Source organism: Ptiloglossa arizonensis, chromosome 10 (genome assembly GCF_051014685.1).
Source record: "Ptiloglossa arizonensis isolate GNS036 chromosome 10, iyPtiAriz1_principal, whole genome shotgun sequence".
In the NCBI taxonomy this organism is placed as follows: Eukaryota; Metazoa; Arthropoda; class Insecta; order Hymenoptera; family Colletidae; genus Ptiloglossa; species Ptiloglossa arizonensis.
The window spans coordinates 3666893-3683303 of NC_135057.1; the positions used below are offsets into that span (position 1 = coordinate 3666893).

The following is a 16411-nucleotide window of genomic DNA, read 5'->3' on the forward strand; positions in this document are numbered from 1 at the left end:
GTGTGAAATAGAGCGAAACATTTTGTATGAAAAATGTTCAACTCTTAATACTTTATCCCCGGAAAAGTTGCATTAATAAATATAAAAAGAAAAACATTACAACCTACCAGACTTGATTTTACCTTCTTAGAGAAATTATTAAAGCATTTTTTCATTATTTAATGTACATATCATAAGTGCGATGGATACATTAAATCAAAGTGACACAAGTTCTAACAACAGTCTCAATAAAGACAAAATACGATCGATTAAAAGTGATAAATGAGAAAAAAATAGAAGATAAAGAAATCGTACGTAAGGTCAAAATTATATCGGATATAGAAATAAAAGTACAGTAGAATTAACAATTCAATAATAATACATATATTTTTTGCATGTACTGACACTTCCAAATGTGAGAAATAAAAATTTTTCATGAAAACTAAATACAAAGTCTTTCTACTTTAATTTACTTCATTTCTCGATAAAAATATTTGATAATCAAAAGAATAACTTAAATCTGTTTACGCATTCTCTGATATTTAACAACCGTGACTGTTTCAAATGACTGCATTTCAATCGTAATTTATTGTCAAGTAATAAAAATACTCGATTACATTAGAAAACTTCGTTCGTCTTAATTATGTCGCATAAAATCAATGAACGAACATTTCATTTGCCTTTTTTCGCTTTTCAAACCTAAATCGGGTTAAGTTACTTTTGCACCCAACGCCTCAATTTATAATAATTATTTTTACACCGCGTGTAAATTTACACGCTACCGACAATATCGAGCAGATTTGTTACTGTAAATGCGAATATTTAAGAGCGTTTTATTTCGGTGAATAATTTGTTTCAACACACATGTATACCAGGTTGTTCGATAAATTTTATCCAAAATTTATCGAACAACCTATTATATCTGTACGCAGTGTCATCTAATTTTTCCAACGTTAATGAACAAATAATCTCGATCTCCCATCGCTATTATAACATGACCAGTCATCGAAGCATTAATTAACCGTGCCAATAGATAATCCCGAGGAACGTACTTAAATAATTCAAATTATCGACGGTAGGATTTGCCGAACTTTGCTTGTTCGTCATCAATTATTGCATCTGGAGCAGCAACTTCTAAACTCGCATTAAATCTTTCGAGTAACTTGTAGAATTTCACTGAAATTTCAGGCGACTCGACTAAGTAAAAATGTTACAGAACGCGTTATTTATCTTCCTGGTGGTATTTACTTCGCGATTAAACGCGTAAGTGCAGCGTTTCCAGTCGTTGCAATTAGTCGTAAAGAAAGATCGATTGATTCCACCGAATCTCTTCTCTCGTTAAATCTTTCGAGCAAACTTGTAGAATTTCACTGAAATTTCAGTGTACTCTGAGCCAAGGCGACTCATCTAAGTAAAAATGTTACAGAACGCGTTATTTATCTTCCTGGTGGTATTTACTTCGCGATTAAACGCGTAAGTGCAGCGTTTCCAGTCGTTGCAATTAGTCGTAAAGAAAGATCGATCGATTCCACCGAATCTCTTCTCTCGTTAAATCTTTCGAGCAAACTTGTAGAATTTCACTGAAATTTCAGTGTACTCTGAGCCAAGGCGACTCATCTAAGTAAAAATGTTACAGAACGCGTTATTTATCTTCCTGGTGGTATTTACTTCGCGATTAAACGCGTAAGTGCAGCGTTTCCAGTCGTTGCAATTAGTCGTAAAGAGAGATCGATCGGTTCCACCGAATCCCTTCTCTCGTTAAATCTTTCGAGCAACTTGTAGAACTTCACTGAAATTTCAGGCGACTCGTCTAAGTAAAAATGTTACAGAACGCGTTATTTATTTTCCTGGTGGTATCTACTTCGCGATTAAACGCGTAAGTGCAACGTTTCCAGTCGTTGCAATTAGTCGTAAAGAGAGATCGATCGGTTCCACCGAATCTCTTCTTTCACTCGGCCTGTGTACGTTGCCGCGGCGCGATTCATCTTCTTCATCGAATAGCCTTGAAAAATGGCTACCAGCTGCGCTGATAGAAAGTTGCCAGAGATCGAGCACCGACGACCGAATAGCCTCAATTTGCAACTCATCCCGTTCTGGAAATACCACTTATCGCTCGATCGTTCGTTTATCTCTGCATAATTTGTAAATTGTTTGCAAACGCCGACGAATGGAATCGTTCCAATGGGACACGCATTGAATAGGGATCTTGTTCTTTTAACGTGGATTTTCACCTGCGATAATTTCGATACAGCGATATCCTTGGATCGGAAATTTGGAACACAACGTAGAACTAAATATTGAAATATTACAATGGGAAAACGTTGAAAGAGCAATGGTGTATTGTTTATTGTGAAGAATACAATAGATCGAATTTACAAATTTTTTATCGATTTTTTAATATAACAGATGACCTTAATTCTCTTTACGCGAAAGGGTATAGTGTACGCAATTTAATAACGATTAAGATCGCAGGAAAATAAAAATGAAAGACGATAAAGAGAATTTGAATGCATATTGGATGCAATTGAGCTTTCAGGCTTGAGTTCTTTAAAAAATTTACCTTTGATTTGTAAAGAAATAAGTTCGTGTTTATAATTGGAAATTTACCGCAAACTTCGACAATTTAGTTAAAGAATTATATTATTTTCTTCTTTTTCATTTTTATTTTACACTACTCGTTTCTGACAACTCTGCTAGAGTGCAGCGATAGGGTGAAAACTCTGTACATTGAAATTCGTTGAAAATACAGAAAAGTTTGTTCCGTACCCTCGGAAATATATTCCTATTTAGAAATAAATACTTAATAGAATATAGAAACATTCGTAATGCGAGTAATTTTAATGTTTTGTAATCGTTGATATTATAACCGACAACCATATTACTAAATGGGGTGGGTCAATATAAAGAAGTATTTAGTTGCTTGATCGATCGGTTGCACCTGAATGACTTTCTCATTATACGAGAAATACATATATACATATTCAATTAATTTCATCCGGGCCAGCGATAGCTTAAATTATTGAATACCTTATTTTCCATTTCGCGTACATAATTTTAAGAATATTTACGGCAAATCGTGACAAAGCGGACGCTGAAATAATTTCTGTCGACAAATTAAGCATATTCGTTCTACAAATGCCATCTGCTATTTTACATTTAGTTCTTTGCGAAATTAACAGACTTTTACTCTGACGAAGAATACCATTATTCTACCGAAGGTACGACACGGACTTGGCAAAGCAGTTACAGTGTCGGTAACATAGCGTAGCAGTAGCTCTAACATCGAAGAAGGAACGCCACAGTACAGACAGTCTAGAAAACCGTAGAGTAATCAAAGATAACGTACACAGTAAACATTTCATTTTACGGCAGTTGGTGTCACACGATCTGCAATACCGATATCCTGAAACATCGGTGATTTTGAAGCAACATCTCCGTTCGAGACTGATTATTCTAGAAAACTATTAGGTTGTCACTTCGTGTTCCAAAATGGAGAATATATAATTTCATAAAATCTTTATACACTCTAAAAAAGTCGTGTTTGTTTTTCACAAAGAAAAAAACAAAATGACTTTTCGAACAACCCAATACAATACATAAATATTATTCATTCGATAAACCACGAAATTCGATAAAGATAGTAAACGAGAAAATAATTGATTAAATAGTAAACAAAAAATAGTTCCGAAAACAACCACGCGCAGCACTTCCTTATTCGCAACACTGATCGAACCCCGTGCACTCACGTCAAATAGTGCGCGACAGTAACATTAACAGTACAGTGCAATCATCGTAGGCTTCGACAGAATCATATATTGGGCGGCAGTTCAACTACCTCGTGACTCTGGAATAGTTTCCATTGGCAAATTTTGAGCATTTAAACGGATCGCAACACTAATTTCAAACGCGATCAATTCTCAATCGCGACTCTACTTTAAAATGTGATTAGTACTCTTTCGCGACACTACATTTACCCTTTCGTTACGAGCGCCGGATGTAGACGCATACACTCGTGACCTCTGTGTACGAAAACCAGATATAGCGCCATCCACGCGATGCCATCATTCTCCTTCAAGCTTTCAGTGACTAATATTTAACTAGCGTGCAATGTGCAATTATTAGATTATTCGGAAGTCATTTCGTTTTTTTTTGGTGAAAATGAAACACGATTTTTTTAGAGTGCATAAACATTTTATTAAATTATATATTCTCCATTTTGGAAAACGAAATGACTTTCCGAACAACCCAATATATTGACCCGTATTGGATCAATCCTAGTAAAAGTATGTTTTGAACTGCCAAATAAAGTGAGGCAGGTAGAAGAGGTAGGAAAAGGACTCATCGACTCATCGGTAAGTCATCCTAACAAGCTCTGACTCATACGCCGGGATATATATATATTGTTCTAATTTTTTTTTATTCTCGATTGTTTCATTTATTTCCTTGTTCCTATACACCTGTATTTACTCACCAATTTTACTAAAACGTTCCAAACTTCATTTGTTAGAACGAACTGAACGTATTGTTGCGAAGTTATCTAAAACTGATAAGTTTAACGAAACACTAATGATACACAGCTACAATTTTCCACGTTTACCAACTTTACCGACTTGGTACGTTAATTGATTATAGTTCCCGAAGTCACCGTTCTTAATCAAAGACGTCGCTCCAAAACCACTGATATTTTACCAGGTTGGTACTACAGATCGCATGGTACCAATTCCCGTAAGATGAAACGTCTATCCCATACCTTGTGTATATCGAATGTTCGGTCTATCGCATACTTCGTCGGTGATATTACTCATGGCAAGTTGACTGTGTAACTCCGAAGACGAGTCACGCGTCAAGAGATGGCGCTATCCACTTGTTTACCGAGGAATTTACATTGATCTGTTACTTGTAAATAAATTACATAATACGTTACGAATACTTGATGTCAATCCCACCAGATCTTTCATTCTAGACGTCTTGACTGCCTCCTATGTTGCTCCGAGAATCGTCCGAGCAGTATGGAAACGAAATTCATTATACCGTATTTATTGTAACGAATAACAAGTGGCAAACTGAGGGTAATAATGAGTAATAATTTCAACAATTATGTAACTTAAGTCTAATTACTTCTCAAGTGAACAATTATCTTATTAACTGGCAGCTAACAATAAGTAACGGAACATGATTGCACTTGCGAAGTTTAATAATAAGTGCTTCTGAGACTGGCTAGATTAACCGGCTAACTAGGAGCCTAGAGGCTCCCAACAATTCTTGCTAACTGACGATCAACTTCTACGTACTGGAAACTTTACTTCCATGTTCTCCCCTTAATGATTTACCCCTAACAGGTTGAATTGATTAACTGGGGACCTGATTGCTTCCAATGTACCGGACTTCTCTTCTATCACACCCTAGGTACACTTTCTCTAAACAGAAGTGCATTCCTGTCCATAGACACTTCTATGTTGTACGGAACTTTCCAACATCCAAGAACCATTAAATCTTCTTTCTACCCTACGAGACGAAGGATGAAAAAAGTACAGAGTGCGTGGAGACGAAAAGGTCACGAGTCGGAATCGCTTGTGCGTTGTTTGCGAAAACGCAGTGACATTTGCTAACGACGGAGGAAAGGCGAAAGTTTCAAATAACAGTAACAAAATATATACGGTTGTTTGTACGAACAAAATTAACGAATTAAAATTTACAACAAATACGAACAAGGTTTAAATACAAACTGAAACGTTTCGACGCTTAAACATTGAATTCTCATCGGTGAAAAATTCATAACGACCAATTTGAAATTCAAGAGTCGTAAATAATGATAAGAGCCAAATGTAAATAAACGAACCGAGCACTATGAATGCAGAACGCATTCCTTCTACCGGTTATTGTTTGTACTCGTTCCAAACAATGAATGGAATTTCTAAATTCTCTACTACTATCGAAAATATCCCGTTTCTGGAGTTAAAATTCTTCGTTTCGATAAAGATGACACGATGAACTTTTTTGAATACTGACGAAGTGTAATTCGAAGAAAATCGATTTGTCGAAGAGCGTGAGTGTGCATTGAAAAACTGTCGGTTCGTCGATCGCGTTACAGCGATGAAAATCGATAAATTTTACAAATCAGGTTGACTCGATGCAAATCGTATGCAAGATGTATCGTGTCGACACTGCCTTATGAGTAATACCTCAAATATTCGCGTGGTATCACGATTACGTGGCCATATAGCTGAAACTCGTTTCTCGGCCATCGGCTTCTTGCAAAACCACGATAGAGCGCAGTGTTTTGACACGCGTATTGATTCATCCGTTTACACGTTGTTTATTATTAAATTTCACGAATACGTGTAAAACGGATAAGTGGAATAAAATAATTTACCTATTCTAAAATCAGTAGAATGAAATAATTTAGCTATTCTAAAATCAGTAGAATGAAATAATTTAGCTATTCTAAAATCAGTAGAATGAAATAATTTAGCTATTCTAAAATCAGTAGAATGAAATAATTTAGCTATTCTAAAATCAGTAGAATGAAATAATTCAACTATTCTAAAATCAGTAGAATGTAATAATTTAGCTATTCTAAAATCAGTAGAATGAAATAATTTAGCTATTCTAAAATCAGTAGAATGAAATAATTTAGATATTCTAAAATCAGTAGAATGAAATAATTTAGCTATTCTAAAATCAGTAGAATGAAATAATTTAGCTATTCTAAAATCAGTAGAATGAAATAATTTAGATATTCTAAAATCAGTAGAATGAAATAATTTAGCTATTCTAAAATCAGTAGAATGAAATAATTTAGCTATTCTAAAATCAGTAGAATGAAATAATTTAGCTATTCTAAAATCAGTAGAATGAAATAATTTAGCTATTCTAAAATCAGTAGAATGAAATAATTTAGCTATTCTAAAATCAGTAGAATGAAATAATTTAGATATTCTAAAATTAGTAGAATAAAATAATTTAGCTAATAGTATTAGCTTACTATCAGTAAAAGGGATAAGTAGAATGAAATAATTTAGCTAAGTGTTTCTTGAAACGGTGCCAAAATTATTTAGAAGTTCGTTTCAATTGAATTCTATTTTATACACGTATTTAAAATCATTGAAGAAGTTACTATAATAATACGTTTAAATACAATTGAACTATGATTTCCTTTTACATCTTACAGATGGTAATTATAACATAATCAATTGTACTAAAAAGTTATAATTATAAGCGAATATAATTTCGAAATAATGAAATAATATTTAATCTACATAAGAAGTGTAATAGTATTTCGATAACAATTCTACAATACTCGCTCCAATTCACAAATTTTTAATTCCTTTACATACCAATATTCCAATTTACAGATCGTTTCTTATAGAAATTTATTTGGTCAATTTTCAATTTTCCATTCATCTTGCAGAATGTTTACCAAACGAAATCACAGAATATTCTTTCGTTCTCCTTATTGTTCCAAGATTATTTAAATCAACACTCGCATTGCTTAATACATAATTTATACGCGTCGTGTGTTAATCTTTATTACCGAACGCTTCGAAAGAGGGTCGTCAACCTTTGTTAAAACGATAACAATTTATTAATAATCGTTAAATAGAAGAAACATACGTTTTATAAAAATAATTTGTACGGGGGAATAAAAAACGAACACGTCACGAAATAACGATCAAAATTTTGAGAAATGTTTCCCACGTCACTGCTCGAAAATTCGTTTAATCTCGTTAAAATGTGGTCTGAAAAAAAATCCACTTATTCTTTCCGTGATTTTTAATTGCATAGAATAGTCGAGAACCACAATTACCGTAATTACGCACAACGTAGCATTGACGTTATACCGACGTTTAATTACACGTTTCGCAATTAATGGAATAATCGTATACTTTGAACTACATTTTACGCTGCCTAGAAATTCTACTTTCGAATGCTAACGCGTAAATATTGAACTTCTAATCCGTGACTCGTAAGTGTGAAGTTAGCACTAATATTCGGGACAATAAAATCCAATCGTCAGCATCGTAGAATAAACTGTCGGGGACAAGATGCAATTGACTCTGTTAGAAGCCATCAGCGGCTTTTATTCGTCTCGTTCGACGTTGCATTATTCATCTCGTCGTTCTTTTCACCGGGAACGACGAAACGGAGTGGCAAAAATCATCGGTGCAAATTAAAAACCGTATTTTTCTTCGTCTCGTTCCATTCTCTTTCCGTCGAGAGTTCGGAATTTCACGAAAATCCGATGCTCGTTCCCGAAACGAAACTATCGCGTTTCGTTGAAAAATAAATACAAATTCCATAACGTTTCCTCGTCGAAGTCACAGGCTCGTTCGCAAAATTGCTACGATCCGGATATTTGATTTCGAAAAAATATCTCACCCTCGTGCGTTCGCGGATAATTAAAAAAAAAAAAAAAAAACAATAACCCCTTGGCTAGCGACGGGGTTCCGTCTCAAGACAACCTCGAATCAAGGGACGACACTCGAGAAGTCTCGAAATATATTGCAAAGTCGATACACAAGCTTCAAGACCGAAGGTTTAGAAATATTTGTGAATTTTCAAGTATCTGGAAAGTCTCGAATATTTGAAAAGTCTTGAAGTTCTTAAAAATCTTGAAAATCTCAGGGCGTGTTCAACGCTTTCAAAGTCTTGGCTTCAAAGACTTGGAATTCATGAAAATCTCAAATGTCTTGAATAAAAATTACTTTGGAAACTTTAAAAGCATCGAAAGGATTTAAGTAGATTGATTTAAAAAAAAAGTGAACGAACGTAGGCAAAATTTTCAAAAAATCCGAAACCAAGGTTTCGTTGACAATATTCTCTTTTAATGTATTACTTATTTTACCTATATTTAACGAGATGTATAAAACTTGACGAATATCGTCTATGTTATATGTTTATACCTAACCCAGACCTAATCCAGACCGGTAAATCATCGTGAAACCGTTGACTGAACATTTGGTACGAATTAGGGGTAAAATGTTGTACAATATTCAAAGTCACTTGAAGTTACTTGGGATTACGATGATAAGCACAGGTATGCGAGATAAACGGAAGGAAATTCTTCTTCGTCGCAAAGATAACAGTGTCAAAAATTGAAACGCGTTCAAGACGGTCGATGCTTTCAAAACCATCGAGAAATATTCTTTCAAAGCGCTTGAGACTTTCAAGATGTTCGAGCCTATTTCAGTCCCCAAGACGATGACTGAAACCTACGATTCTCGATTTGTTCGAAAATACGCGAGCTTTCGAGGCTCTCGGAACTTTCGTGACTAAAACTGTTCAAGATTTTCGACACGTTCTTTCGAAAACGTTGCAAATTTCCAAGATCGTCGAATCTATTTCAGTCCACGAAACGATGGACTCGAGACTCTACGAATTTCGATTTGTTTAAAAATACGCAAACTCTCGAGGCTTTCAAAACCTTCGAGACGAAAATTACTCGAAGCTTTCGAAGTACTCTTTCAAAACGGTTAACGCTTTCAAGATGCTCGAATTGAATTTCGGTCCTGAAAACGATGGACTCGAGATCCCCGATCTGTTTGAAAATAGGCAAATCCCTCGAGACTTTCAAAACACTCGAGACTTTCACGATACTCGAATCTATTCCAGTTTCCAAGACGGTGAACTCGAAACGCTGGTATTCACGATTCGTTTGAAAGCGCGCAAGCTCTCGAGGTTTTCAAAACCTTCGAGACTAAAGATATTCAAAACTTGAAAATATTCTCTCAAAACCCTTTCAGGGTAATTGCACTTCGAGAGACTTTCAAGTCGCTCGAGTTTAATCCCTATTCTCAAAACAACGATTCGAGACTCTACGATTCACGACTTGTTTGAAAATACCGGAAAACATTCAAGACTTTCAAATGTTCAAAACGTTCCTGATGAAAAATACTCGAACCTTTCGAAATGTTCTTTCAAAACGCTGAAGATTTTCACGATTCTCAAGATGGTGGACCCGTAAACTATGATCCTCGACTTGCTCGAAAATACGCAAGCTCCCGAAATTTTCGAAAGCTCGAGAACTCGAAGTGTACTTTCGAAGAAAGATTAACAATTTCAAACTTGTCGAGTTTCATTTCAGGTCCTGAAAACAGTGACTTGGCCTCTATAACTCTTGCGAAAATATGCGAGCTTCTAAGATTTTCAAATCCACGAGAACTCGAAATATTCTTTCGAAGAAAATTAAAAAATTTCAAACTTCTCAAGATTCATTTCGAGTCCTAAAAACAGTGACTCGGCCCTCTATGACTCTTTTAAAAATACCCAAGCTCTTAAAATTTTCAAATCCACAAGAACTGAAAATATACTTTGAAAGAAAATTAAAAAATTTCAAACTTCTCGAGTTTCATTCCTAACCTTAAAAATAATGACCAGACACCCTATGAAATTTCCAAGACCCTAAACGAACGAAAAATAATTAAAAATATTCCAGATTCTCGCTCCCAATTCTAACGCTCGTAACAACGATCTCGGAAGACGACGATCCTAGAACCTGTTCGAAACGAATAATTTTCGCATGTTTCCCCATCGAAATCCGTCGCTATCCTTGGCCTCCATTGAATCCCGTGTCGGTGTAGTCGTGTAACGAGCCGGTGCTGCTGCCGCCGCGTTTCGATATCGAGCCGCCCAAAAGCGAACTCCCGTTCACCTCGGACGGTGGCGTCAGTAACCCCGAGGCTCGTTCACGCGCATGCACCACCCTCGCTGAGGGGGTGACTGCGCGAGAAAGAGAGCAAGGGGAGGGGGGGATGGGGGGAGGGAAGGGGAGATCGAACGCCGACACCGTTTCTCGCAGTCTCCTCCCGTTGTTCGCGCGTGCACCGAAAGCATCTTCCTTCTGCGCGGCTAAACGACGAGCGATAAAGCGAACGGAGCAACATCGAAATCCGCGAATCGACCTACCGACTCCCGTGGAGGTCACGTGACAACGCACAACGTACCCGAACGTTCACGACGTGTCACGCAGCGAAAAAATCCAGTGTCTTTCCACGGACCCCGCTAACCCCGGTGGATCTAATGCGAAAACAGCGACGCGACGCTCGAAAGCTTCGCGAAGCCTGAAGGACTCGGCGTCATCCTCTGGGAGACTCACCAGCGGCACGTAACGGAAGAAAGTAAGTAGTACGAGCCGTTTGAGAAAGTAGAGGATAACACTGATGGTGTTACACCTCGGTACGGTGATACGCGTCGTAACACCAGACCGCACGAGGTCTCCAAGATGGGTCCTGTGACGCGAGAACGCCGGATGACGCGCTTCCCTGGTGCACGATACCGACCAGCTGGGGTTCTCATCGAGCGGTTGCTTTTATCGAGCAATTTTCGAGGATCGCTACCGGGTAATTATCCACGGGAACGATCGAACGCGAGAGTAAACGAGTTTGACGATCGATTGGTCAATTTTTGCGTTACTTCTAAAATAATTGCACACTCGAATACACGGTTAACTAAATGAATACACGGATGGTTCAATCGATGGGAAAATTAACGGTAGACGAATGGATATATTGCCAATTCGGGGAATATTAACTGCCAGATATTGGTGTATCTTACAGGGTGCTTCAAAAAGGGTCTGGAAAATTACCAAGATTTTTGTGTCAACGGATTAAGGATTACCGTATATTTTACATTGTATTCTCGATTATTATATTTTTGCGTTTAGTTATGAAACGATAGATATTTGAAGCTGTTTGGTACTCTTTAGTTTAGTCAGACCGGGATAGATTCTTGGAAAGAGGCTCGATTGTCCGAGTTTTGCTACGAAAATTATTCCCAAGTGTGGTATATTTTTCTACGATTGTAGTCGCGTGGATAAAGCTCTCAGAGTTCGGTGTAGAATTTAGGGACATCAAAAATGAAAATTGAGCACCGAGAGTGGCGATTTGTCCTTTTTGCAGTGGTTTGTTTCGTTCGTTGGGAGAATGGTATTCGGAGCAGGGTATCGTGGATGTCCGCGCGGACATCGTGGTGCTTGACACGAAAATAAAATTTATTGCCTATGACCTCGAACACAGCGACAAGTACATTGTGTGTTGTAGGATGGCGCCACAACGTCTGGCGTCGCCCAGTACGCAATCTCGAGCGATTAAGATCGAGCTGTCACATTGGTATTCTAGATCGACGTGAACAAATTCTTCAAACGCGAAATTCCGTTTTGACAACTATCGAATGTACAAGTATAATTCTAGTATAATTTTATTTCTACTTTTTACTTCTATCGAACGAATAATTATAAATAAGTACGGAATAAATACGAAACGATAATTCCTTTGTCGCTCCAAGTAATCCATGACGTTAACGACGAAGGAACGTTCGTTTTCTCGCGTGAAATGAAATCATTATTATCTTCCATTTGTTCGTTTTGCTAGTTCGAAACGAAGTGTATCCTCGTTACGAAGCCTTGTCGTCGGTATTCTTTAAACAGCTTCGCGTAAGCTTTATTTACGCGACTCGTATTGCAATATTTATATGCGGGCAGGCGACGAGGAGTACGTTTCAATGAAGAAGCGTGACAGTGTCTCGAATAGGTATTGTTTCTGTGTACCTCGTCAATCAATCGCTCGAACGATAAAAGCAGACTCCGATTCGATGGCCGCGTGAAACTGACGTCAATTATTCCAAGGAATTCGAATCCCTACTCCGATTGCTGATAACAAAGGAGGAAATTGTTATCGGACGGTGCATCGTAGCGAGTCATCAGTACTATTTAATGCCTTAAATTAGCGTCTACGATTCCGTTGAAAGTGTTACGGTAATTATGCATTTCCCCTCATGCGTAACTTGTAATTGGCTTACGCTACGATCCAACTAAAATCATTATTAATTAGTCGACACGTTGTTCCTTGAAAATGTTCAATTTAAACTGAGCAATTGAATTTCTATTCAATATTCTTATATTTCGATCACGATTTCACGATCGTCTCCCCGTATTTTCCACCTTTCTTCTGTCATCGAACACAATCAATTAACCGTACGAGTATCCCCATAGATAATTTTTCTAATTCTAACCGTCTAACGATTCAATGTTCCTTTGATTTAGAATCGAAACCGATAATCCTCCCAACCGATTGTAACGTCGTGTCACTTGAACGCGTAATTGTTTTCCATATTGTCCCTCGACTTTCAATTTTCCATGCCAATTCGAGCCGGTTCGTGAAACCGACGACGAATAATAAAGAAAAATTCGTCCGCCACGAGGTAAAACATAGCCAGAGGGTGAAACGTAAACGATGGCTCCCTTCGTTATTATTTGAGAAATTTGCGGTTCGGTGCCCCGTGGCGTCTTTCGCGTGCTTATCGATAGTTCCCTTCGCTGCATCGATGCTTCTCTAAACCGAGAACCTCGGTATCTGCGCGGCCTTAGCAGAGCCCGCCACCACGAAGGGTAGTAGAAAGGACTCGTCGGTCGATCGATGCGTGACTCTGCCTACGGCAGTCGGCGTACAACACGCAAGAGACAGAGACCACGCGGAGAACAACCGTACGAGAGAACGAGACCGAGCACGAATCTCCCCTAACTCGGGAAAACAGTCGGGTGTCACGGCTACTCCGTTATATGCAACCAAACCCCTACCCACTACCTACACCCACTCTGTTCCTTTCCCTTCTTTCGTTTCGTTTCGTTTCGACGTTCTCCCTCGTTCCCATATTTACGCTTCCCCGAACGACAATGACGGAACTCGATTCGCAAGCGTGTGACGTACACGGGCTACTTCGCCGGAAACGAATCGCGACCTCGCGCAGACAATTCGGAAACGACGCCCCACTGCGACCATTTTTATCCATTTAAATCGTAATCACGAAAGATGCTCCGGTGAGACGGAGTATCGTACAGGCAGCAACTATTACTTCGATACTTCCTCGCGGGGACTGTACGAAAAGGACACCCTATTGGGGCAATTTTTATCCATTTAAATTGTAATCACGAAAGATGGAAACTTTTATTTAATTACTAATCGAATTACCCGATGATCTAGTGAGACAAAGTATCGTACAGGCAGCAACAATTACTTCGATACTCCCTCGCGGGGACTGTACGAAAAGGACACCCTATTGGGGCAATTTTTATCCATTTAAATTGTAATCACGAAAGATGGAAACTTTTATTTAATTACTAATCGAATTACCCGATGGTCTAGTGAGACAAAGTATCGTACAGACCGCAAAAATTATTTGAATAATTCCTCGTGGGGACTGTTCGAAAACGACACCCTATTGGGACAATTTTTATCCATTTAAATTGTAATCGCGAAGAAAGGAAACTTTTATTTAATTATCAATCGAATTACCCGATGATCTAGTGAGACAAAGTATCGTACAGACCGCAAAAATTATTTCGATATTTCTTTGCGCATCGTCTTCCGTTTTATTTTCCAGAGAATGAAAAAATACCTGATACCGCTGTTATTCGTAAAAAATATTAAATACAGAAAATTTTTGATCGATATCTTGGTTATTGTCGACCGTAGCGAAGATTTCTATAGAACCGGAATATTTCGAAATGTAATTTGTAATTATTTTTGTTATATATATATATATATATATATATATATATATATATATATATATATATATATATATATATATATATTTGTTGCTGAAGCATGGTAAGGGAAGTATCATTTGTTTTATATCGAAGGTCTCTATAAACCCCTTCTTTCTCTACAAGAATTTTCTGACGTCATACGAGTTAAATTTTATTCAGATACCATATACTATAGATATGCTCCGAGTAATTATTATCTATTTATTTAAATCAGTGGGATTTGACCTACTTAATCGAGAAAAATAGAATTTGAAAAAAAGAAACAACGGACGTTTAATTTTACGAAACAAACCTGAAATGGTATAAATTTTTATCGGTACAAGGAAGGTTGTTTATGCAATTTCACGTATAAAACAGTGAAATTTATTTATTTGTTACGAAACAAATTTTGGCGGCAAAACAAGTCAATTTCGACATGACAGAACTTTCGACGAAGCGATTAATGATAAAAAACGAAAAATTTGCGTTACCGGAGAATGTTCAATAACAACGTAGCAACAACTTCTGCTGTTATTTTTTCGTTCTGAATGAGAAGACGGTACTTGGAGCAGAAAAAGCAGAATGAAGGAGTTTATGCAAGACTCTCTTGAAAAATAATTAACACGGACATTCTCCAATTACGAATAAATCAACAAATTTCCATAAACTTTTAAAAATGGAAGGCTCTTAACATCTGAACAACGATGGCAAAATTTAAAAGTTGTTGAAAATAAGTGTACTTTCCAAGTACGATTAAGCTAATCCTTTCGTTGAATCTATCGAACTTTATCGTCGATAGTATCTGATGATGTAGAATTAATCAACAGGCTGTAATCCTTATCGCCTGGATACGAAGTGTAGAACTATCTAAAAACTCTGCAACAATCATGGATACTTTGTTGAAAATTGAATTGGAATTTCAGATTAATTTTTAAAATGAATCAAAATTTCTTTTAACGTGTGAGATCACAAACCGGATCGAGATTTATGTTTCAATGTATCGACATAGTATTAACAATTATTAAACTTTCACGATGAATGAAAGTAACCTTTTTTCATGGAAATTATGCATTCATGTGAAATCGTATGTACGGTCGATACTATAAGCATATGCAAGATTCTTTTTCTGATTTGTTTCATCTTTCAAAACGAATTTACATTCTGAAAACGATAACTGTTCTAAGAAGACAAAGTAAAAAATTCATATACAAAAGATGGTCTACGTTTATCGTTAACAGAGATTGCAAAAATATTTAACACATTGCGTTCAAGAGTGTTGGAAATCAACAACCACCTTGGTGTAAATAATTTCGTTACTGGAATCACTCGCGCACGAACGTTTGAGAGACTTCCTTCTGGAAAGAAAATCAATTTATTATTGACGCTCTATATAACAAAATCTTATTGGGTCAATCAATAACGATCGGGCAAACGGTCAATTATGAAAGTAATTGCAAATCGTTGTCAGCATCCTTTGGCACTGTGCAGCAGCCTTTATTCTACTTGAGATTCTCTGTCTGCCACTTTTTAGAAAGACAAGTAGGTCAGAATATGTATTTGAAAACGTACCTATCGCACACGTAATGGGCACACGAAAGTATACGTCTAAAAATTGTTAAGTTATATTTCGAAACTTAAAATATCTATGGTAATTAAATTACGTGTCAGATAATCGAATATGTTTCATAATCGGTCGCGCTTCTTACGGAGTATTGATTTCGTGTACATCCGAAAAAGAGAACAACTCCTGACATATTCGAAGACCTTTTCTATGAAAAACGTTTCAAGATTCTCACTTTTCCAATCTCATATTGGAAAGTTACGACCCCTACCATGTACATATTTAATGAGAATGTCAAGTAAACCGGATCCTTCCCTTGTCACGACGCATCCCCTATTTTTATTTAT

The 16411-nt window shown here is 37.0% G+C and overlaps 1 protein-coding gene across 2 annotated transcripts in view; it reads left to right on the forward strand.

Annotated features, from left to right (window-relative positions):
• Window positions 1-10792: 10792 nt before the first annotated feature.
• Window positions 10793-16411, forward strand: part of Schip1 (Schwannomin interacting protein 1) — a 50616-nt gene continuing 44997 nt past the window's right edge. For both annotated transcript variants that reach the window (XM_076322428.1, XM_076322430.1), the window contains exon 1: window positions 10793-11096. The gene's annotated coding sequence lies outside the window, so the exon portion shown is untranslated. The remainder of the gene's footprint in view (window positions 11097-16411) is intronic.